Raw genomic sequence first — 24475 nt, 5'->3', positions numbered from 1 at the left:
TAAGAATCCTTCATTATGCTTTGCCTGTATCATAGCAGATTTTCCCTCCTTACCAGGAGTATTGTTTTGTATGAGAACAAACGGTTCATTGCCCAAATGCAGTAAACGTCAGGAGCCTATTTTTGCTTTGACAGATGGTTTGTCCCTTCAGAAGTGCCTATACACACACCCACACTCACCCACTCACTCATTACCCCCACATCCACACACAATTACATCTAAAGATCTAGGAAACGGAACATTCTTGTGAACTATGAGGCTGTAGTCTCTGCGAACTGGCATTAAGGGTTGCCTTGCCATTACTTCTGGCATGGGCTGTAATCTGAAAAGAGTTTGTGGATTTAGAGCTGGTAGAGACCTTTCAGAATATTTAGTCCAAACTCATTTTCTAGATGAGAAAATTTAACCTAAGTTACCCAGAAGTAAGTGATAGAGCTAGGATTCAAACCCCTGGGTCTTTTGACTCCAAAATCTAGTCCTTTTTTCTTGGACTTAATTATTCACAGCACCTAGTTCCCACCCAGGTAAACTTAGTCTTTAGAAGCTGTCTTAAATGGCTGAACTTTGGGGGGAGGGGAGAGATCAGCTTTCAGGGCAGTTTCTTTTGAAGTTTGAACAATGGCAGCAAATTGTTTAATAGAATTATTGGCAACAACATGAAAACAATAAAAGTGTTTTCTCTATTATTAACATTGGACACATTCCTTTCTTGGGCTTTTATTGGAATTCCTGGTGATTAGTCAACTGCTATGCTCGTGTGGACACAACTGGAACACAGGCATCTAAGAATGCTTCCAGGCACAGCAAAAGTAAGTGAAATAAAATCTGACTAGTAATACATACATGATATATACACGTTTGTACAAACAACATACACATATTTGTGCATTATGAGGGACTGGAATTACGCCCTCTTCCTCACAGAATCCCAGATTTGGAAGGGACATCCAAAACCAGCTAGTCCATCCCACACCTGAGCAAGAGAACCCTCAGTGAGATTCCCCAAAGTGGTCATCAGCCTCCCCTTGAAGACCTTTAGCGAGGGGAACCACCACCTCCCGAAGCAGCCCATTCTTTTGGATCACTCTAGTTTGTATTTTGGAGGCTTATTGGAGTTAAGTGACTTATTGAGGGTTACACAGCTAGCGTCTGGGGTCCTCCTGACTTCAAGGCTGGTGTTCTATCTACTGCACCACCTAGCTGCCCCTGCTCCATGCATCAAAGTTTCTCTATACATCAAAATTAAACATGCTTCTCTTCAGCTTCTACCTATCCCTTCCCTTCCATTGGGAGCTCTGATGGTTTGGGGTTGTATTTGGATGGCCTGAATGCAAAGTAGCACAAGACTGGCTATGAATCCCGGGGGCCTTCTTAAGTTGACATTGAGTGATTAATAATTTCTCATTGTCAACCAACTCTGAATCCACGTATGAATTGTTGCCTGGCTCTAACTTACCCACAAAGAGCCTACCCAATGCTTTAAAAAAATACAAACTCTTCATAACATTCCTCTGACTTAACAGTTTAGAAAACCCTGTTAAAAAGGGAAATACAGCTATTCTGGCATGATGCACAAAGAAACCAAACAGCTCTTTGTTATCACTGCCTTCTTCAGGGGTTGACTAACCATCCTTTCAGCAATATTCTAGAATGGCGGTTCTTGAACTTTTTTAATTTGAGGATCCCTTTACATTCTTAAAAATTATTGAGAATCTCTGCATCAAGAGATTTTTGTTTATGTGGGTTACATCCATTGATAATTACTGTATTAGAAGTTAAAATGTCAATATTATTATGAAATTGATATCGACCTCTCAGACCCTCCTGAAAAGACCTGAGTGATCCCCAGAGGTCCCTAGGTCTGAGACCACTGGTCTGGGATTTTGCTGGAAATTGAAGTCAAACTTTTAATCTCTTCCCTTTTTTGAAAACGGATAGATTTGTCCTCTTTTCCAGTCATCCAGTACCTTTTCCTTTCTCCATGATCTCAGCAATCACATTTGCCAAAACCTTCAGTTTCCTGAGTTCATCTAGACTTGGTGACCTGAAGTCATCAAGGGAACTTCCTTGACATCTCCCTTTCTATCTTGGGTTTTTTGTTCAGTCCTTCCCAGTGTAAAGATTACTTTTCCTTGCCAGGGGGAAGACCAGAAGCAAAATATATTTCTCTCCCCTATTACTCCATGTGCCCTGAGTAGTAGTGATCCTATGCCCCTCTTTTCTCCAATATAACTTAAAAAAAAACAAACCCAAGCCCCGCCCCTTCCCACGAAATACCCTTTTTGTTTTCTTTAACTTTGGTAGTTAGCTTCGACTCATTCTGAACTTTCACTCTCTTCACACGATTCATAAAGTTCTTTGCCACACTTTTGTATTCATCTTTGATTACCCCTAGGTGTCACTGTGTGTTTCCATCTCCATGTTATTGTGCATGTGTGCTACAAATCTATATAGATCATCACACCCTCTGTATCCATTTTTAGACTTCTCTCTCTTGCCCCTTCATCAGGATTATTTGTATTTGTGTCTTCAGGTTTTCGTACTTGAGAACTTCCCATACACCCTAGATTTACTGCCCTCTAGCATTTTAGCCCATGTGATTCTGTCTGTCCTTTCAACCCTTCGAAATTTGCGTTCCCAGGCTCTAGTGCGCATGTCAGACAAGATCTGTCTTAGCCCCTACAATCTATCAATTGCTGAATAGAGTCCGTTCTTTCAGAATATCAGTATTCTCCTTCTAGAATCCAGGGGTGGGGAAGGCCACACATGGCCCTCCAGGTCCTCAAGTGCAGCCACATGTGGCCCTCTAGGTCTTCAAGCGCAGGCCTTTGACTGAGTCCAAACTTCACAGAACAATTTGTTCCCCAACCTTGTTCTAGACTGACTCCTAAAGCCGGCTCTTAGTAAATATCTGTTCGTTGGTCCGTCTCCTGTTTCCCCTGTCCAATCCATCCTTCACATTTCCACCAAAGTATTCTTCCTAGCACATGGAGCTAATCACGTCATTCCCATCACCTAAGTTTGCAACCTCAGTCCTCCTTGGCACTTACTCTCCCTTGCCATCTTACTCATTCCCTTTGCTCACATGGACAACACCCGGATTCAGGCCCTTAATACTTCTCACCTGGACAATTACAATAGCTGCCTAACATCTCTCTGCCACTTCCACATCTTCCAGATTGTCATTAAAGTTCTTAGTACACATAGCATACCCATTACCCAATTTTGCAACCTAAAAGTTATACCCAGCTTTTCCCTCCTCCCTCAGTCTGCCACATCTATGGTATAGTGCGGAAACAATGGGGTTTGGAGCCAGAATGACCTTGGCTTCAAATCTCAGCTCTTTTACTTACTGGCCTGTGTGACTTTGGGCAAATCACCTCAACTCTCTTGCCCCCAGTTTCTTCATTTGTAATATAAGGGGGTCAGATTATGTGGCCCCCCACTAACTCTAAATTTAGCTTATTACCTTACCTCGCTCTCCCCTCACTTATCACTTAAAGTTAACACTAACTCTTCTCTGAGAGACTGTATGGTAAAGAGACCAGATCATGAAGGGGTTTGCTGACATGTTGGCTTTTCAGGTTTATATTAATATAAATCCTTTATATTTCTTTTTTTTAATTAAGATTTTTTATTTTTAGTTTACAACGCTCAGTTACGCATGATTTTGAGTTCCAGATTTTTTTCTCCCCCCTCCCTCCCCAAGACAGCGTGGAATCGGATATATCTTCTACATATAACTTTGCATTAAACTTATTTACACAACAGTCAAGTTGTAAAGAAGAATTATGACCAATGGCATGAATCATGAGAAAGAAGAAACAAACCCCACCCCCCAAAACCCAAAACAAAAACAAAAGAGAAAAAAAAGGAGAACAAATAGTTTGCCTCAATCTGCATTCAGACTCCTTAGTTTTTTCTCTGGATGTAGATAGATAGCTCTCTCCATCATGAGTCCTTTGGAGTTGTCTTTGAACCTTGTATTGCTGAGAAGAGTGAGGTCTATCAAGGTTAGTCATCACAGAATCCATATATCGGTGGTTGTGTATAATGTCCTCCTAGTTCTGCTCTGCTTACTCAGCATTATGTTGTGTAGGTTTTTACAGGTTATTATGAAGTCCGTTATCTTCCCCATTTCTTATAGCACAATAGTATTCCATTACATTCATATGCCACAACTTGATCAGCCATTCCCCAATTGATGGGCATCCCTTTGATTTCCAATTCTTAGCTATTACAAAAAGAGCCGCTATAAATATTTTTGTACATGTGGGTCCTTTTCCCACTTGTGTGATCTCTTTGGGATACAGCCCTTGAAGTGGTATTGCTGGGTCAAAGGGTACAAATACCTTTATGTTTCTGTAGTACTTCATATTTGTCCAAGTTATTTGATGCAGTTTTTTGTTTGAGCCTCACAATAACCCCGTGTGATGAGTAGGGCAGGCATTATTATTTCCATTCTGCAGATAGAACAGCTGAGGTCCAGAGTGGCTAATTAACTTGCCCAAGGTCAGTCGACCAGTTAATGATGGAGCCACATATGGAACTCAGGTATTCTGATGCTAAAGATAGCTCTTTCTTCTATTAGTCAACCAGTAACATTTATCTAGTGCCTACTTTGTACCAAGTACCTTATTAAGCAATGTGGATACACAGACGAGACATAAGTAGTTTTCACCCTTAAGGAACTTACACTCTGCTAAGGGTAACAACACGTACACCTGTAAGCATACACATGGAGTAGATACAGAGTAAATAAAGGGTAATTTCAGGTGGGAAGAGAGGCATCAATAGCTGGGAAGATCAGGGAGTGCCTCATGTAGGAGGTGGCATTTGAGCTGGACTTGGATGGAAAGAAAGGATGGCAAAAGGTGGCAATGGCCACCGAAGGAGTGAGTGTATTCCAGGCATGGAAGGACAGCCTGCGCAAAGAGATGTGCAAAGAGTTGAAAGGCGTCCAATTAGAGGTCATCAAATCCAGCCCCTTCATTTTACAGATGAAGAAACCAAGGCAGAGAGGGTAAGTAACTTGTCCAGGGTCACTCTAATGAGAAGGAAGGACGACCTCTTCATCATGAGGATAAAATGGTGTATGATGGCCAATGTTTTTGGACTGTAGAATTAAGAGAGCAGGAAGCTCTCTAGTGAAGGGGCCTCTATTCTCAGTAAGTATGAAGTAAGATTCTCTAATGATGGCGGGGAGAGATGGAGCTGTATAGGTTTAGAAGAAATAAAAATAGAGAATTTATTTTCATGGTTTCAGAGAAACTATTTCTTCTGTGCTCTCTTGATCTTCATAGCTATAAATAATGAACCTGCACCGATATTTTTTTGAGCATCAGATCTAAGAGGTAATTGGTGAACTTGTGCCTTATTTATAGACTTTTGAAATACCTTTTATCTTCATTAAAATAACTCCTTTTTCCCTTCTGGGTTTTTATCTGAATATTGTCAGATCAGAAGACAAATGAGTCGAGTGAATTCCCATTTTCTTTTTCCTTATTTAAAGGCTGCTTATCAGAGTTCAAAAAGATTGCAGGATTACTCCCTCTAGAAATGTATTTCTAAGAACTCATTCTTTAAGGAAGCCTCATCTTGTGGCTAGGCCCAGACTTTTGTAAGCTGCTTGGGGCATAGGCTGGATGAATTTCTGGGGTAGTCCCTCCTGTGGGCTTTCCAGGTATCATTGAGGTAGCCCCTTGGGAAAAGAGAATTCACTCACCTCCATGTGTTTGGGACAAGACCTGATGAGAGCTCGTAGTCAGGCAAAGTTTGGAGGCCTCTTTTATGAGCCCATTATATTGTATTTCATAGCTAAATTCCCAGAGGCAGAATGGAGACAGAACTTGGGAATTTCTTTCTGTCTGCCCCTCAGACCATGAACCTGTCTTTCATTTCTATTGGTTATAATTCCCAGGTGTGGCTCATTGGGAGAAAAAATAGGCTCAATATAGGACATTCCAGAAGCCTTTTGCACTTTTAAAATATTAATGCATAAGCTTCACTAAGACTTTTGGGACACCCTGTATTTCCACTCCCCCCTCCTGGTTGAGACAGCCAGAGGCAGGAAGGCAGACAGATGAAGTGAGGGGAGTGAAGAGATTGGAGCGAAAATTCCCATTCTTGCCATCCCAAGAAATAAAGACAAATTGGGCTGTGAGGATTTTTAAAATTATTCTTCTTGATTGTTAACTTTTTAACAGCTTTTTTTTTATTGTTAGGATTTTGGACTACTATTTTCTGTTGACGGATAGAATGAGAGGGACGCAGACATCTGGGTGCTACAGGGAAACCTTTTGTTTAGTCGTTTTTCAAGTAGTGTCTGACTCTTCATCACCCCATTTGGCATTTTCTTGGCAAAGATATTGGAGTGGTTTGCCATTTCCTTTTCCAGCTTATTTTACAGATGAGGAAACTGAGGCAGAGTTAAGTGACTTGCCCAGGGTCACACAGCGTCTGAGGCCAGATTTGAACTTAGGAAAATGAGTCTTCCTGATTCAAGTCCCTGCGCTCTATCCATGTGCCACCTAGCTGCCCCATAATTGACTATAATATAAAAATCAACTATAACTTCCCTCTCCCCAACACACCTGCCCTTTTTGACAATTTGGAGCTTACCTTGTAGGCTTTTGGCACTGACTTACTGACTTTTTGTTGGACTTGGCCAGAAAAGGAAAATCAAGTCTGAAATTCAACCTAGATTCTGATGCTGGCAGTAGCCAGCCCCATGGGGAGGGCAGGGTTGTTTTCCACATGTCTTAAAAGTTAGCTACATTCCAGCTTCCCTGAGTAGCCATTTCTAATTCTGTTCAAACCTATTTAACATTCATTTATACTTACCATTTCTACTATAGTGAGGCAGTCAAGGGTGGGGAACCTGCGGCAGGTTTCTCTACCCCTGGTCGCTGTAGCTGGAGTGGTATAAAGAGCCCTGAATTTGAAGGCAGAAGTTCTAGGTTCAGGTTGAAGCTTTCAACTTAACTAGTTATATGATTGTGAACAAATTGCTACCTTTCTCAGCCCCCAATCCCTGAAATTTAAAATGGAAGTAATATGCCCATCAATTGGGGAATGGCTGAACAAGCTGTGGTATATGAAGGTGATGGAATACTATTGTGCCATAAGAAATGGGGATGATGCAGACTTCATAACAACCTGGAAAAACCTACACGACATAATGCTGAGTGAGCGGAGCAGAGCCAGGAGAACGTTGTGCACAGCCACAGATATGTGGATTCCGTGAGGACCAACCCTGACATACTGCGCTTCTTTCAGCAACCTAAAGGGGCAAGGATAATTCCAGGGGACTCACGATGGAGAATGCTATCTTCATTCAGAGAAAGAACTGAGAAGTTTGAATACAGACTGAGGCACACTACATGCTCGCCTTTTCTGCTTCTCTTTTGTTTTTGTTTTTGGGATTTTTTTTTTTCTTGTTTGTTTTGTTTTTTTTTTTTTTTTTTGGTTCTGTTTCTTCTTTCTCGTGATTCATTCCATTGGTCAAAATTCTTCTCCACGACTTGACTAGAGCATAAATTAATTCAATGCGAAGTTATACATGACAGTTATATGAGACTTCATGCCGTCTTGGGGAGGGAGGGGGGAGGGAGGGGAGAAAAACTGGAACTCAAAACTATGTAGAACCGTGTGTGGTAAACTAAAAATAAATAAAACACCTTTAAAAAAAAAAACTAAAGAAAATAAAAGACGGAAAATTTTTCACAAATTAAAAAAAAAAATGGAAGTAATAACACTGGTCCTGTCTACCGCACAGGATTGCTGTGAGAAGATACTTCTCTAGATATGAGCTTTATTACCACTACTCCTAATTAATATTTGTCTCCTCAGGAAGACTTATGTTCACCTATGACACATGCTGGCAGTTTGAACCTTGAGTTAGCCCCACAACCTTTTAATAAAAAATAAAATTTTTGTTTGTCATGGGCTCCCTTTAGAGTCTGGTGAAGCCTATGGACCCCTTCTTAGAATAATTTCTTTCTAAAGTCGTAATTGAAGGATATGTCAAATTTTAGTTAGAGGTTAACAAGAACAAAGATTTTTTTCCCTTCATTGAAGTTCACAGATTCCCCTTGAGGGGTTCTACAGATCCTAGGATAAGAACTTTTACTCTAATAATATAACTTGCAGAGCAGGTGAAATTCTGCATTGGTAGAAGGAATTTCCTTATTTGAAATTCCCTATACCAATTAAATAATAGGTCAGGTCTCCATCCCCACCCCACCCCCCAAAAAAATCCTGTGAGAAGCAATGCTCCATAGAGACTAAGAGTACTGGGCTTGGGATCAGCAATGTTCAAATCCTGACCCTGACAATTGCTAGCTATATGACCCTGGGTAAGTCATTTACTCTCTCTATGTCTCAAGCAACTCCCTAGGACTTAACTCCAAAGAATTCCCTTGAACTGATGTAATAACATTTCCTTTCCAAAGTCTCATAATGCACCCTCACTGTGTGAGACAATGCTTCCTTTGTTTTCTCCTAAACTTTGTTCAAATCCCAAAGGGTATCTCCTCAACCTACTCTTAGTATTTGGTGAACAAGTACCTGTTGAGCTTATTCGTGCTGTTCAAGGGTTTACAAGCTTTTATAGTGGTCCATCCCATAGGGAAGCTAAGACACATCCTCTCCCACTGGCCCTCACTGAAATGGAAATTGCCACAGTGGCTCACATTAATTCCCATACTTCCACCCCCATCCTAGACTGTGCTATTGGCAACACTGACCCGAATGAATGGGGAAATGGAAAGGCAGATTGTGTGCACTCCCGAAAGTCAACTTCAAGGGGAGGGTATCTCACATTCTCTTAGTAAAGTCAGTAGAAGATCAAAGTGATTCAACAGGAAGCCTAGGCCACTGGAGAATGACCCAACGTTGTAGTAAGTGAAAATAATGGAATATTACTGCTCAGAAGAATTGACGAATGAAGAATACAGAGAAGCATGAAAAGATTTATATGAACTGATGCTAAAGAAATTAAGCCAAACCTAGAAAACAGTATACAGCAAATACTGGAAAGAGTAAAAAGTTGAATGCTAATTAGATGATCAAGCCTGGCCCTGAAGAGATGAGAAAATCTGCCTTCTTCCCTTTATTGGAGCAGTGAAGCTGGACTATTAGTACTGAGTACTACTAGAGTCAATGTATTGGCTAGTTTTGTGAAATTGCTTTTTTTTGTTGTTGTTTTTCATTGTTACAAGAAATGGTTCTCTGGGTATAGGAGTGGGGAGGGATAATAGCAACGATGATAGCTACCATTTATACAGTGCTTTAAGGTTTGTAAAACATTTTATACATGGAGAGATATATTTGGAAATGAAGGTGATGTAAAAACAAAACATCAATAGAATTAAAAATAATCCCAGACTTAAAAGATGTTCCTTATTTTCCTCCCCTCTGCCCCACTGACGTAACTGCATTAACTTCTGGGTGGGTGGGATCTTCTGTTTCCTTCCTTCAACTCTCAACTTCTAGGGCTTCCTCTGTATGATTTTGGAACTCCCAAACCACCTTCTCCAGCCCCCACATCAATTATATTTACCCCTAGCCTGGAGGCAATAAAGATAGATAAGCACAGTACTGAAGAATAAGGGATCTCAGTTCTATCGTTTGTGTTTCATATTCAAGTAGAATCTGAGTGGTTAGAAGGGACCTTAGAGATAATTTAATCCAACTCTCATTTTATTTTTTAAAAATAATTTTATTTTTTGTTATTTTGAACTTAACAAAAGTCAACATACATATATTTTTCCAGATATGAAGAACCAAAAAAGAGAATTGGAAGAAAAAGGTAGAATCCCTATTATATACATTTTGTTCCTTCTAAAAAAAGGTGCACAATAAATTCAAACCAGTTTCAAAGCTGTCCTGCCTATCTGTGCCTCCCTCTGAATTTCCCTCTGTTCTTTTCTGTTAATTTTTTTTTGCTTCAAAAATGTTTTAAAATTACTTCAGACAAAAGGCAGTATATATTTCACATTGATAAAAAAAAATTTCTGCATTACCCTGATAGATAAAGCATTCATAAAATTTTGATATTGCATCTGATAAAAATGAAACTTAATGAAGGTTTCATCCTCTCCCTGAATACAAATATTTATATTTAAGGTTTCACTTTTACAAATGCCAATATGGCATATTTACAAAATAACACAGGGTTGCTGTTATATATACTAATCAACAGAATATTATCTTTGAATCTTATTAAATGAGTAGCAATGCTAGAAATAAAAAACTCAACTTGGGTTGGTCTTTTTCTTTTTAAACAAAAGAACATATAACTGCTGCGGGGGGAGGGGGGATAGGAGGAACCACATGCACACACCAAGCAGTTGCTAGAAACTCACAAAACAGTGAGCCTTACAATAAAGCTCTTGAATTTAGCATTTTCCTGTACATTCTATTTATTCTAAAAATCTCAAGACCCATAAGGCAATGCTATTCCCACACAACATTCAAAGAGCCTAGTGCTAAAAAGACAATATGCTACTACTAACATAATAGGATCTATGGCTACTTGATTTTGCAGTGTTTATGGGAAGATGTTGAATATCTGGAAGGCTTTGATTGCCAAAGATACATTTCACTTCCTAAATTTGCAAGCCTAGAAGGTGGATAGGCATTTGATTTGGCAAGAACATCAACTCCTACATAAGCTGCCTGGCTACCTAGGTAAACTTTCCCCCTCCTTATTGATTGTGATGCCATTTTCAATAAGCTTTAAAAGCAATGCTAAGAATGGAGAGAGAAAAATCAGGGGGAATTAATCAATCAAAAACATTTTAAAAAATTTCCATACTAGTCATGTTGTGAAAGAAGAAACAGGCCAAAAGGAAAAAAAACTATAAATAAATTAAAGAAAGTAAAAATAGTATGATTGATCTGCATTCAGACTTCAGCAGTTCTTTCTCTGGATGTGGATAGCATTTTCCATCACAAGCCCTTTGGAATTGTTGTGGATCATTGTATTGCTGAGAATAGCTAAGTCATTCACAGTTGATCATATGAACAACATTGCTGTTAGTGTGTGCACTGTTCTGATTCTGCTTACTTCACTTTGCATTGGTTCATGTAAGTCTTTCCAGGTAAAACACATTTTTTAAAGTGCCTGTTCTATGTCAGGGCTATGCCTGGGATCTGACTCTAAAGCAGTAATACTGATCTATAAGTCTCATGAGGATGCTTCTCATTACCTTTTAGACACAACGTGTGCAGGTCAGGCGTGATGTTGGCCCCATTCAAGGAGGAATGCTTGCCTGGAAGGTGTGAGTTTGTTACAAAACATAATTATGGAAACAGGTTCAAATGTTTTAAATATAAACATCAGCAGTATGGGTCGATGTCCTAGTTATTACTAGAAGAGTCTGAACTATCAAAAGATGAAGAATTCTTTCTTTTTCTCTTCTTTTTCTCCTTGTGATATTTTCCTTTTTTATTTTGCTTTTTTTCTCTTTACTTTCTCTTGGGATTTCTGTTTCTTTTGTTTTGAAATGTCTTCTTTAGTGGAATTAGATGAGTAAGACCTTTCCCTTTTTCAATTTAATTTTCTCTTTGCTTTTTCTTCTTTCTTTTCTGCTTTCTTATTTGTATCAAAAGTATTTGCCACAGTCATGGGTCCTGGGTCCAAATTGAAAAGGAGTCTCTAGAGGTGGTGAGGTCATCGAAATAGTCCTGTTTGTGGATAGCATTGGCTGATTGCTTCAGATATTATCTCAGACAAAGCCTGCTACTTATTTAGTTCCTCATTCCCTCCCTCACTGCCTTCATTATTAGCTTGGGTGACATCTAGAATTCTGTTTCTTTCGGGGTCCACCCATGGAAAATTATGACATTCAAAAGTAAGGTGCCAAGATAGCCCCATTTTTACATGCAGCCCTGACAGTGTTCTTGTTGCCCCATGGCAGGATTATGGCACAGTGAGGTTGGGGAGAGCCATTGAGTTACCTCTCCTGTTACCACTTCCATTGCCCCAGGAATGTCTTCTATTCATTTTTTTTTAAATGGTTAAACGTTACTCTTTTATTTCTTTTCTTTTTTGTCACTCACATTCTCTCCTTCCTCCTCCAAATCCCCATTGTCCACCCCGCCCCCAAAACCTGCATAACACCTCACTTATAACAAGTATAGCCAACCAAAACAAGCCCATACATTGGCCTTATCTGAAAATATGTGTCTCGTTCTTGTCAAAAGGTGGTGACATGCTTCATCGGTCTTCTGGAGTTATGGTTAGTCATTTCATTAATGATAACTCATATCTTTCACAGTTGTTTTTCTTTACAGTTTTGTATTTGTTACATAAATTGTTCTCTTGGTTTTGCTGACTTCATTCTGCATCTGTTCATCTAAATCTTCCCATATTTCTCCGCATTTGTCCCTTTCTTCATTTTTTATGGTATAATAATATTCCATTACATTGATATGCCAGGATATGTTTAACCATTTCTCAGCTGATTGTTCTTAGTTTCCAGTTCTTTGATACAACAAAATTGACCAGCATATCTCGCTAATAGTTTTATGCCCCAAAGAACTTAAAAAAAGAAAGAAAGAAAAAAGAAAAGGGATAGAACTCATATGTACAAAGTATTCATTGCATAGTCACAATTTAGTGGTTTGGGAAGCATTGTTCCAAATTACTTTCCAGAATGTTTAGACCAATTCATGTCTTTACCAACAGGGTATCAGTATGACTGCGTACCACATACTTTCCTACAAGAATTGTTTCTCTTTTTTATCATCTTTGCTAATCTGTTGGGTAAGACATGCTCAGCATGTTGCTGATAGCTTTCTCCTTCCCTACTCTTCTAATTTATTTATGATATGGCCATTTGTATCTAGGTTGTGTATTCATTTAGAGCTTATTTCGATATATGACATGAAATATTGCTCTAAATCCAATTTCTGTTATGTTGCTTTTTAATTCTCCCTCAAGTGAGACTAGTGAATCCTTGCCCCAGTACAGGCATACTTCGTTTTATTGCTCTTTGCTTTATTGCATTTCGCAGATACTGAGGTTTGTTTTTTTTAATTTCTTTTTTTTTTTACAAATGAAAGGTTTGTGGCAACCTTGCTTTAAGAAAGTTTATTGGCACCCTTTTTCCAACAGCATGTGCTCACATCTTGTCCCCGTGCCACATTTGGTAATTCTTACAATATTTCAAATTTTTTCAATTACTATTATATCTGGTATGGTGATCTGTGATTGGTGATCTCTAATGTTACTATAGTAATTGTTTTGAGGCCCCACAAACCACTCCCATATAAGATTAAGTGATAAATGTTGTGTTTGTTCGACTTCTCTGCCAACTGGCAATTCCCTGTCTTTCTCCCTCTCTTCCTGCCTTCCTATTCCCTGAGATATAACAATATTGAAATGAGGCCAATTAATAACCCTACAATGAGCTCTAAGTGTTCAAGTGAAAGGAAGAGTCAATTAAAATGAGGCAAACTTCACTGTTGTCTTATTTTAAGAAGTTGCCACAGCCACCCCAACTGCAACCACCATCCCGATCAGTCAGCAGCTAACATTGAGGCAAGACCCTCCACCAGCAAAATGATTACAGCTCTCTGAAGGTTCTGATGACTGTAAGCAAATTCAGCAATCAAGTATTTTTTAAATGAAGGCATGTATATTTTTTAAAGACATAATACTACTGCACACTTAACAGACTACAGCATAGTGTAAATATAACTTTTATATGCATTGGGAAACCAAAAAATTTGTGTGTTGATTTATTGCAATATTTGCTTTTTTGTGGTGGTCTACAACTGAACCTGCAAGATCTCCGAGGTATGCCTGTAGTTGGGGGTGTGTGGCTTATTGAATACTATGCTACTGTTTGCTTGCCTCTGTATGTCAAAAAGCATTTTGACAATCAGCAAGCATTAAATAAGTCCTTACTATGTGCCAGTCATCATTCTCTTGCTGCTGAGTTTTGTTGATAATATACTGAAAGGGTGATGATTAATGTGGTCTTATTTTATATTCAGTTACTTTGCTGAAGTTTTTAACTGTTCCAAATAAGTTTTAGTGGAATCTCTAAGGGTCTGTAAGTAAATAATTATATTATCGGCAAAAAGTAATAATTTGATTTATTCTTGACCCAATGCCTATTTCTTCAATTTCTTTTTCTTACATTTTTGCCAGAGCTAACACTTTCAGAACTCTCTCAAACAATAGTGGTAATAAAAGACATTCCTGATCTTATTGAAAAGACCTTTAATTTCTCTTCTTTAATGTAATACTGTCTCTTGGATTTATATAGATTATGTAGATTTACATAGATACTATTACTACTTATCAAAATAAGAAAAGGTTCATTCTTATATTTTTAGCATTTTAAACAGAATTGGGTATGTGTTTTTTCAGAAGCTTTTTTTTTTGGTTTCTAATGACAGAATCATGATGTTTTAGTATTGTTGTTGTATTGTGGTAACTTATTGTTTTGCTGATGTTGAACTGACCTGACACTCCTGATATAAATCCAAGTTGGTTGTAGTATATAATTTTTTAATATTATCAACAAGCATTTATCAAGCAATTACCAGGGGCATTCTGGCAAGCACTGAGGACACAAAGAATGGCAAAAAAAACCCCACAATCTCTGCCCTCAACGAGCTCACATTCTAATGGAAGACACAAATGCCAAGATGGGAGATAATTACAGAAGAAGTCATTAGCAGTGGGATGGATTGTGAATGACTTCTTGCATGCACAAGGTGGGATTTGGGGGAAGTCTTGAAAGAAGCTGGGGTAGTGAGGCAGTAGAAATCAGCAGAAAAAGCATTTTATGAAGGCAAGGACAACAAGTGAGAAGGCGGAGAGTTGGGATCTATTTATTATAATGATTATTATTTATTATAATTATTGTATTATTTATTTATTAAATAATAATAGTGCCAGGCATTGTACTAAACCTGGTGATACAAAGAAAGGCAAAAGACAGTCCCTACCCTCAAGGAGCTCCCAATCTAATGAAGGAGACACCAAGCAAACAAATATGCATAAACAAGCTATAAATAGGAAGTAGTTAACAGAAAGAAGGCACTAGAATTAAAAGGGATTGGGAAAGGCTTCCTGTAGAAGATTTCTAGTGTCCTGTGTGAGGAACAGCAAGAAAGCCAGTGTCACTGACTTATAGAATACCCAGAGAGGAGTGAAGATGGAAGGAGCCAGGTTATGAATGGCGTTCAAAGCCAAACAGGATTTCATATGTGATCCTGCAGGTAATAAGAAGCCATTAGAGATTATTGAGTAAGGGAATAACGTTGTCAGACCTGTGCTTTGGGTAGAATGTCTCTTCTGGGGTTTACCCAGGAAAAGTTATGTCATTTAAAAGTCAGGTGACCATTTGTTAATGTCCAGCCACGGTATTATTCTTGTTGCTTCTTGGGTGAGACCTAGAACTTTGTCTCTTGGTGGAGCTCCTTCCTAGTAAAAGAGTTCCTACACTCTGCATTGCCTGGTATATAGTCTCCTATGTATACTTTCTCTGATTTGTCCTGCTATGATTTGGATAAATGAGTTTCTCTACTGTGTGTATTCATTGTGGAATTAGCATTTGGTGGGTAAAGGGTCAAGCTATGGATATAAAGCTTGGGGGGCTTCTTCTCCCCCAATAGTGACAGTGATCAGAAATTACATTCCCATGTTCCTTAGATGAACAATATTTAAGGGACCAGATAGATAAGATTCTAGCCTGGTACCCCCTCTCTCTGAGAGAGCAGAGTGGTGGCCTCTGGTCCCAACTCCCTGTTTCCCTTTGTGGTAGGAATTAAAGTGTTCCTTGGAGAAGGGGAAGGAGAGGGGGAGATAGAGATATCTATTCTGCCTTCTTTTGAGCCACACACAAAGAAAACCCCTACTTCACACAAACATCTTATTACATGTAGGGGCCTACTCATTATACAAGTTTGAACAGGCATTCCAGAAAGCACAAGGGAAATGGTGGGTAAATATGGAGTGGAACATTTGGGGAATATGGTAGATGGGGATGAGAGTAAGAGACTGGACAGTTGGGGGTGGGGATGGGGGTTCAGAATCACTGGCATGGGAGAGGGCATGAAAGGATAGGTAGTGTGCTAACTATTAAGAAATAGTTCTGGGCAGGTTATCGATGTCTAGAGAGAGAGAGGTCCATTGAGAGAAGCATTGAAGAGAGATTGATTAGACTTTTTATGACCCTCTCTCAATGTCCAACCCTGTTGTAGGTTGTATCCTGTGAAGTTCACTCATAGCAGGCAGGTTTAGGCGAAGGTCTGACTTGTAAGAGCCTAGACAGATGGAAATTAGAAATAAGTATAATCCAGGAACAGCCTCCAGAGTCCTAGAGAAGGTCTTGCTCAAAGACAGAGACTAGAGGTAGGTGATCTTCAAACAGACTGACACAAGTTTCCCTGAAAAGTCTCAATAATAAAGAGGCCACATTCCTGTAGTCTGGATTTCAGGCTGACACCAGTAAACATGGTAAGCACCACCTTGTTACTGGGAGTCCTTTTCTTCTTTTAATCAGTCCACCAACAAGCATCTATTAAATAATTACTACAAGTACTAAGTACTGGGTAAACAAATAGAAGCAGACAGACAATACATGCCCTCAAGGAGCTTATGTTCCAATGGAGGAAGACACATAAAGAGAAGCTGCTAAGGGCACAGGGGGGATACCAAAGGTATCTGGGGTGTAGTAGAGAAAGTAGAGCCTTGGGCTGAATGAAGCTTTCTTGGTACGGGACTTAAGAGAGGTTCTGGGAGGAGCCAGGGGGCAGAGAGAACTTGACTTCCAGTGGGTAAATTCTGGGCCTAGAGTGAGGCTCCAGGATGACAGTACAGGGTGCATTGTAGAGAGGAATGAGTTTTTTGTGGAGTTCTCATGATATACCCCTTAGTCCTGAAACGACCTTTCCTTTGTGTTGAGTTTGTCCTTAGTGTCTCTCTCTGTATCTCTCTAGGTGTTTTTCTCTCTGTCTGTCTCTGTCTCTTTCCAGTGTAGGGTACTTTATCTCTCTGTCTCTCCATCTGTCTCTGTCTCTTAATCTCCTGGAGCAAGAGAGTATGAAGAGAGAGAGAGAGAGAGAGAGAGAGAGAGAGAGAGAGAGAGAGAGTGAGAGAGAGTTCTCTCCTCCCCCTTGAAGGACAGTTGTCTCTCTTGTTCACTGGATTCAGCCACCACCTAACCATATGTTCCTTCTTTGCTAATATTTTATTTAATATTTTTTGTGTTGCAATTCACTACAGATATTGGTCTTTAGTTTTATTTTTTGTTTTGTCTCTCCCTGGTTTAACTATCAAGACCATATTTGTATGATCAAAGGAATTTGTTAGGAGCCCAATTTTCCTCTTTGTAATTTCCATCTATTATTCCTAATTATGTGTTCAGGGGTCAAACAGAAAAAGTCTAATTGCTCTTCCCAAGTGCTCCAAAGGGGCCAGTCACTAAAAACAACCCTGCAATGGGGGAATCCTTTGTAAAGTGAAAAGGCCCTTCTTGATGCATTATAAAGTGAAGAGTCCCATCTCAATTCATTTTTATGTATCAGATTTACTTAAAGTGGGTGTATAGGATTATAGATTTAGAGCAGGAAAGAACCTTAGAAGCCATCTCATCTACATCTCCTCATCTTTACAGATGAGGAAATTGAGGCCCATAGAGGTTAAGTGACTTACACACAAGGTTACATGCCAGGACTCAAACCCTTGTCTGGTGCCCAGCCTCTTCTTTTTCAAATTTTAATCGTGAGTTAGATAGAAGATCTACTTGTCTTAGAACTGGGAGGGCTGAAATACTGAAAAATCTGAATGGGTGTGGGAAATCAATTGGAAAGTAGGAAATCAATTGGAAAGTAGGAAATCAATTTGCTAATTGCGTGTGTGGTTGTGTATGTGTGTGATGAAACAGGGAGGGAATTTGTCATACTACTGGATGTCAAGGATATTAGGAAATGCAGAAGAACTCGACTGGGAGGGACATAAAAGAGAACATTCTCTAGGCCCTGACTGCACCGGGATGAAAAGAATTGTGATGTTTGGTCCAAAGAGTTAAACTAGCTGAAACTCCCAGGTTTGTTTTTTTCTTAAGAACTATTACAACAAAATCCATCATGGCAGATTCTCCCCATGAGCCGCAGCAGCTTGTTGGCTGGAGAGTGAATCTAAAATGTTTCATTCATCACGTTGATGGGCCATTGTTTAAAGCTGCTGTGATAAAATGAATAAGAATTCTCCCTCTCATCAGCAAGTGACCAGCTCTAAGGATAATGTTTGTTTTCCTGACAGTCTTCAAGAAAGATTTCTCTCCTAATTCTTCAACACAAAGATGGTTGGAAACACTGGCAGGGTGCAGAATAAGGAGAGATGCTTCTAATTGTTTGGTTGTTATTGGCTGCTGACCCTTCAAAACTTCCTTGAATGACCAAATTTCCATCAGTGAAATTGCTGTGTGGGGATTTTCTGTTGTTTGCAGGCTGTCTTTAACTTATTCATGTTTTCTGTTGGGCTCATTTCATGGGCTTCAGGATGCTTCTCCTCTACTTCTCTCCATCCCAACCTCCCTTTAGCTTTCCTGCAAAGCTTAATTTAAAATCTTTGACGAAATTAGTTTAAAAAAAATACTCTGCACAATTCCTAGGTTTCAATGAATAGGGAATAGATGAATATGCTAAAAAAGAGATAGCATGCAGTTATTTTTAGGCTTACCTCAGGCTAGAATAATTAATAATAGCTAGCATGTATGTAGTACATTGCAAATACCATCTCATTTTAGCCCCACAACAACCTTAGGAGGTAGGGGCTATCATTATCTTCATTTTATATATGAGGAAATAGTTTCTGGGAATTTGAACTCAGGTTTTCCTGACTCCAGGTCTAGAACTCTAATCCATTCTGCCTCCTAGAATGAGAGCAAGTCAAGAGGGAGGAAATAGAGTCAAAAAATCTCAGAGATGAAAGAGAGCCATTTATCCAACCCATTTCCAAACAAGAGTTTCCCCTGTAATGTTCCAGGTAGAAGTTTTCCACCCCTGAGTTCAACAGTTACACAAATGAATTTGCCAGAGACTGACTTTTACTCCAATTTTAACAAAAGACTTGGGAGGATACTTAAATAATGATTAGGCCAAATAGGTTACCCTCCCACCCCCACCCCACCAAGAAAATTGATTGCACTGAAATTCTCTTCCCCAAACCAAACTGAAGATGTCTCTGATTCCATTTCGGTTGTTTGGGATACAGAATGACCACAAATTCAGGTCAAAATAGCAAGATCTCACAAACTTGCCTTGTGCACTGCTCTGATGATAGAAATCTGCTATAAAAGGATAAAGCAGGGACAAGATTCAGGACCCAAATATGACAAGATAAAACAGTCTTAGCTCTGTTTGAATTCAGATAATTCACAGTTTTCCAATCATGCAGTATCAATTCCACTTCACAGCCAGACTCAGGAATAACCAGGTGGGTAACATTCCTTTTCAAAGGAATACAATGGGGAAAGCGAGCCAGTAGGATCCCATCTTAGACTGAGACTGAAATTGTCCTCTCAGCTTTTCCCAGATGCAGATATCCCACCTGTATCACATTCTCTCTGAGTACCTGTATTGGTAATTAAGGTGGGACTTTTTTTTTTTTTTTTTTACTGTTTTCTCTTTTAGAATGCTAAAGTAATCAAGTGCCTTTGATTGTCTTACTAGGTGCAAAGCCCCAGGCCCACATCCTTTTGCTAACTAGGTGAAAAACCCCAGGCTCACACCCTTTTGCTGATTAGGTTTGAAGCCTTCCAGCCCTAAGAAGGGTGTGTAAACTCAGAGGTTAGCATTTTGTTTGGGGCTCTCATTCACTGGAAGAGTGTTATGTGATTTGACCAGACAGGACTCTGTAGCCACTGTTAAGGAGCCTCCTGGCTTTGAAGAAACCTAGATGTTGGTGTTCTCTGGTAACTATGTATTGCTATGGATAGACTGGTTTGTGTTGTTTGCTCTGTTTATACTGTCTCTGTAATTTCTGTTTGTATTTGCTCTGAAGTTCAGAGTGCTGGCTTTTCCCCCTGAACTAAGTGAATAATATATGTATGTTTGATTAAAGTGAGATTGTTAACCCTTAAGGTTGCTTTCCCTTGAAAAGCAGATCAAAGAATCTGTGCTGGCAGCCCTCCTGTGTGCTCTTGTTGCTTTCACCCCCACAGCAGCTGCTAGCAACATTGTGTTACAGTACCTTGTGGCATTTCTCTCAGATGGTGGATTATTGACTATTGATTATGGATGGATTATTATGATCCATCAGACAACTCAATCAGTTATATTCCCAAGTGCTTTTACCTCTGTGGAAAATATTATACTATTTTATATAATTTTTAATTTCAACTAGGCCCAGAGCCTGAATTAATGAGTAACTGGATGAAGATCCAGGACCTGGGCTTCTTTGTTCTCTCTAAAAGTTTGCTCAGGAAATACCCTTACCTCTGTCAACAAGACCAGATTAGACTGACCTAAGGACATTCTTACCCCTGTTAGCCATTAAAGGATAAGACCCTAACCCCAAGAGAGATTACCTTGCTTAATATTCTACAGGTATATACTATGTTATGGAATGTAATGAGACACAGAGACGCTGGGCTGTAGTTTCAACTGACTTTTGTCAACATCCTTTACAACTCTGTTCCGTTAAGGAAAATCCTCTTCTTGTATCATGGTTAAACATACATGGGGGTCATAAACGTGAGGTAATACAGGCTTGCTAGCTCTGCTAAAATAACGTATATAAGTTTTCTCATTCCTTTGTTCAGGCATCCAGAGCTTATGTTCTGACTCCTTGTATGTACAAGTAAGCTAGCCTAGCTATGCTTTATGGGAAAATAATAAACAACATGGATTTTTCTATCACCTAGCTCTGTTGTTTCCTTCAGCCAAATTTTCAGGTTTAACACCTCAAACAGCAAGTTTCACCAATCACAGCTTAGGGAAAAATTTTCTAGGATTTACATCTCAAATTTAAATTTGTTCTTAAAAGCCAATCATTAGAGATCATTTCTATATATTTGAAAATTCTCAGCAAGCCAAGTTCATTGTTTAGGAACACCATAACCCAAACAAGCTTTTTGGCAAGTTTATACATTAAAATAATAATCAACAGTCTTACAGTTTTCATAAGTGATAGCCAAGTTGTTTTGGCTTTAACCAAATTATAAGAAGTTGCTTGACATAACTGATACAAAAAGTTTAGCAATTTGAAACTTGGAACCTACCAATTAGGTGACTTCAGTTTTGTTGAATGCATTTCCAAATTACTTAACACAGAGAATCAGCATCTCATGATTAACAAGTTAAAACTACAGCTTTAAAAGAGAGGGCTTACCCAAGTTCAGAGGATGGCTGGCTTTTTTTTTTTTTTTTAACCTCTTACTGCCTTGATGAGATCACTTTCCTTTCTCCCTGCTGGGGGTGGTGGTGGGGTGGTGAGCAGGATGTGCTGAACCTGGGTGATACTTTCAGGCTTTCTGGGTTGCCCCAGCACCCAAGGCTATTGCCAGTGGGGCCCATACTGTAGCTGCTGCCCCTCCCCCCTCCTTCCTTTCATCAGGTGGGAGAGGGTGAATTAGAAGGTGGTAGGGAAGGGTGATACTCTCTTTTCCTAGTCTGATCTGGGAGAGGAGTTAACAGAAAACCTGAGGCTGTTCGCAGTCCCTACAATGAGATACCCTCTTGACTCAAGGGGAAGGAGTGGAAAAAGGGAGTGAGGGGTGTGTCTGTCTCAAGGAAGTGTTTCAAAACTCCTTAATGATCAATTACAAAACCTCCAGAATCTGCCAAGATTTTTTTATTGGTTCTAACTTTTCACTGCATTTTTAGCTGGGTCAGAGCTGAGACTACAAAAAAAATGAAGATTTTTCTTCCTGAACTTTTACAATTTATCTTGGTCCTCTAGATCATAGAAGCCAGGCACAAAGCCTTCCTTTTGAAGGACTTGGAGACCGAGCTTTTTCCAGTTCTAACCTAGGGGCAAATCTCGGGGAAGTCTTCCTGAGTTGGCTTTGAGGAGCTTTGAGGAGTCATGAGGCCAAGAGAGAAAGGGGATCCTCTAGGCATGGGCGTGGGGACAGAAGTCCTGGGGTATAGATGGAAGGGAGTAAGCTTCAAGAAACCAAAAACACCTGCAGTTTTCCCAATTTCCTAGTGCCCGAGAGAATTGAGAGCTAGGTGATAGAAACAGATAGAAACAGAGCTAGGTGATAGAAAAATCCATGTTGTTTATTATTTTCCCTTAAAGCATAGCGGAGCTGGCTTACTTGTATGTACAAGGAGTCAGAGTATAAACTCTGGCTCTCTGAACAAAGCAATGAGAAAACTTATATACGTTATTTTAGCAGAGCTAGCAAGCCTGTATTACCTCATTTTTTATGACCCTCATGTATGTTTAACCATGATACAAGAAGAGGATTTTCCTTAATGGAATAGAGTTGTAAAGGATGTTGACAAAAGTCAGTTGAAACTACAGCCCAGCGTCTCTGTGTCTCATTACATTCCACAATATAGTATATACCTGTAGAATATTAAGCAAGGTAATCTCTCTTGGGGTTGGGGTAATGTCCTTAATGATCTGGCCCTGTTGACAGAGGTAAGGGTATTGCCTGAGCAAACTTTTAGAGAGAACAAAGAAGCCCAGGTCCTGGATCTTCATCCAGTTACTCATTAATTCAGGCTCTGGGTCTGCTTGAAATTAGAAATGATATAAAATAGTATAATATTTTTCACACTATCATAGGATGCAAGTATGAAAAGCCTTACATTTTAACCTGTATTTGTGGTCAAATTATGCCACAGGGATGATACCCTCCTAAAAGGGGGATTGGGGATTTAGACAAAGCAATAAAACAAAGATGTAATGTAAACGTTCTCTAATTAAGTGAAACAGTAAATTTTGAGAAGGCAACAGGATTAGACTGCTTTCTCTAAGAATTATATTCATATGTATATGATTGACTTTCAAATGTATCCAGCACGGAATCAGGTTTTGAGTATGTTTTAGTAATAAGTTCTCTAATTCGGATTAAGGATTTTACATATTAAATTGCAATGATAATTATCAAGAAAGTAAAATTATTTTCTGATTTTAAAGAGTCCAATAATTTTAAAAGACAGAAGTGTTTGTTTTATAAGTCAGAACCTCATGAACTTTTTTTTTTTTCTTTTTAGATTCTTATATCAGGTACAGGGTTTAGGTAAAGAAAGAAACAGCCAAGTGGTATATAAAAACTGAATCTCTCTAAAGTCTCAGGTGGATTGTGGGTTCCTAATTTGATGTTCTTATAGTTCTGTTGTTAATAAGATTAGCTCCATAAAGCTTGAACTGCTTTTCACCGTATGAACTAACCATTGGAAAATAACTAATACCAAATGTAGCAGGTTTTATTAAATTGTATTAAATCTTGCTATTAGCAGATTTTAGCAGAATTATCTAGGCATCCAAATAATTACACAATAAGTAATTTGGACCAGAGAAGCACAGCCCCATTCAGAGTTGTCCTGAGAATAAGGCCTACTCCAGAATGTCCAAGAGAAGCTATTTTCAAGGACCAACCAGATAATTACATGGGACATCTAGGACTCGAGACAAAATATCATAATTAAAATGACATTGGGAATGGGTTACTAGAATATAAGGAGACTTGAGGCTATTTAATATTGATGATCATCATTATGTTGCTTTGGCCCTTTGTTTCATGGTGTTTATGCTGTGTTTTCTTGGTTACCTTGGTGACATGTAAATCTTCCCTCTTTGGTGACCTTCCTTCTCATTTACCTAAACAATTAATTCTCTTATATAAAGCTTTGAAAGTTTTATTTCAATCTTCCCAAAAGACCTTCCTAATCCCTCATCTACCCCTGAGTGGCTGGGAAGTTGGACCACCTCAACTAAGGACCTAGGTTATGCTGACCAGAAATCCAGTCAGATCCAAAGATGGATTCAAGGAGTTTTCTTGCAATTCTATGTCTCAAGCAATCCACATGTCTTATCTGAAATCTGGTTTCATACTGGTCAATAACTTTCCTTGTTCCTTTGATTGGGTATAGACACTTGAGAGGAGTGAGACAACTCTTTCTGATTTCAGAGAATTGTACCTGTTTGCTTACCTCGTCCTAACTTGGAAAACCCTTTTCTTTCTTCCAATTAGAAATCAGATTACCCCATTTTGTATTCTGGTTTCTATACTGTTAATTGTTTGCCTTTAATGCATAAAAATCCATTTTCCCCTCTACTAGGGGTCCGGTGCCAAGCTGAGGAGGCCTGGTCCTAATTTTTATGGTACTCATTGATTAATAAACTGAAGTGCTTGGAAGCTTGACCCTTTGTTTCCTTAGTCATTTTAGATTCTACCCACCACAGATTATTATTAGTAGCAGAACCAGGACTTAGACTCAGGTCTTCTGACTCAGTCCAGGGATCTTTCTAAGGCAACACAAAGCAAGG

General features: G+C 39.1%; 1 pseudogene; it reads right to left on the bottom strand.

Moving 5' to 3' along the window:
* Window positions 1-11364: 11364 nt before the first annotated feature.
* Window positions 11365-11927, bottom strand: LOC118842580 (annotated as a pseudogene).
* Window positions 11928-24475: the final 12548 nt, after the last annotated feature.

This window comes from Trichosurus vulpecula, chromosome 3, assembly GCF_011100635.1.
Source record: "Trichosurus vulpecula isolate mTriVul1 chromosome 3, mTriVul1.pri, whole genome shotgun sequence".
Classification (NCBI taxonomy): Eukaryota; Metazoa; Chordata; class Mammalia; order Diprotodontia; family Phalangeridae; genus Trichosurus; species Trichosurus vulpecula.
This window is presented reverse-complemented; position numbering and strand designations above follow the sequence as displayed.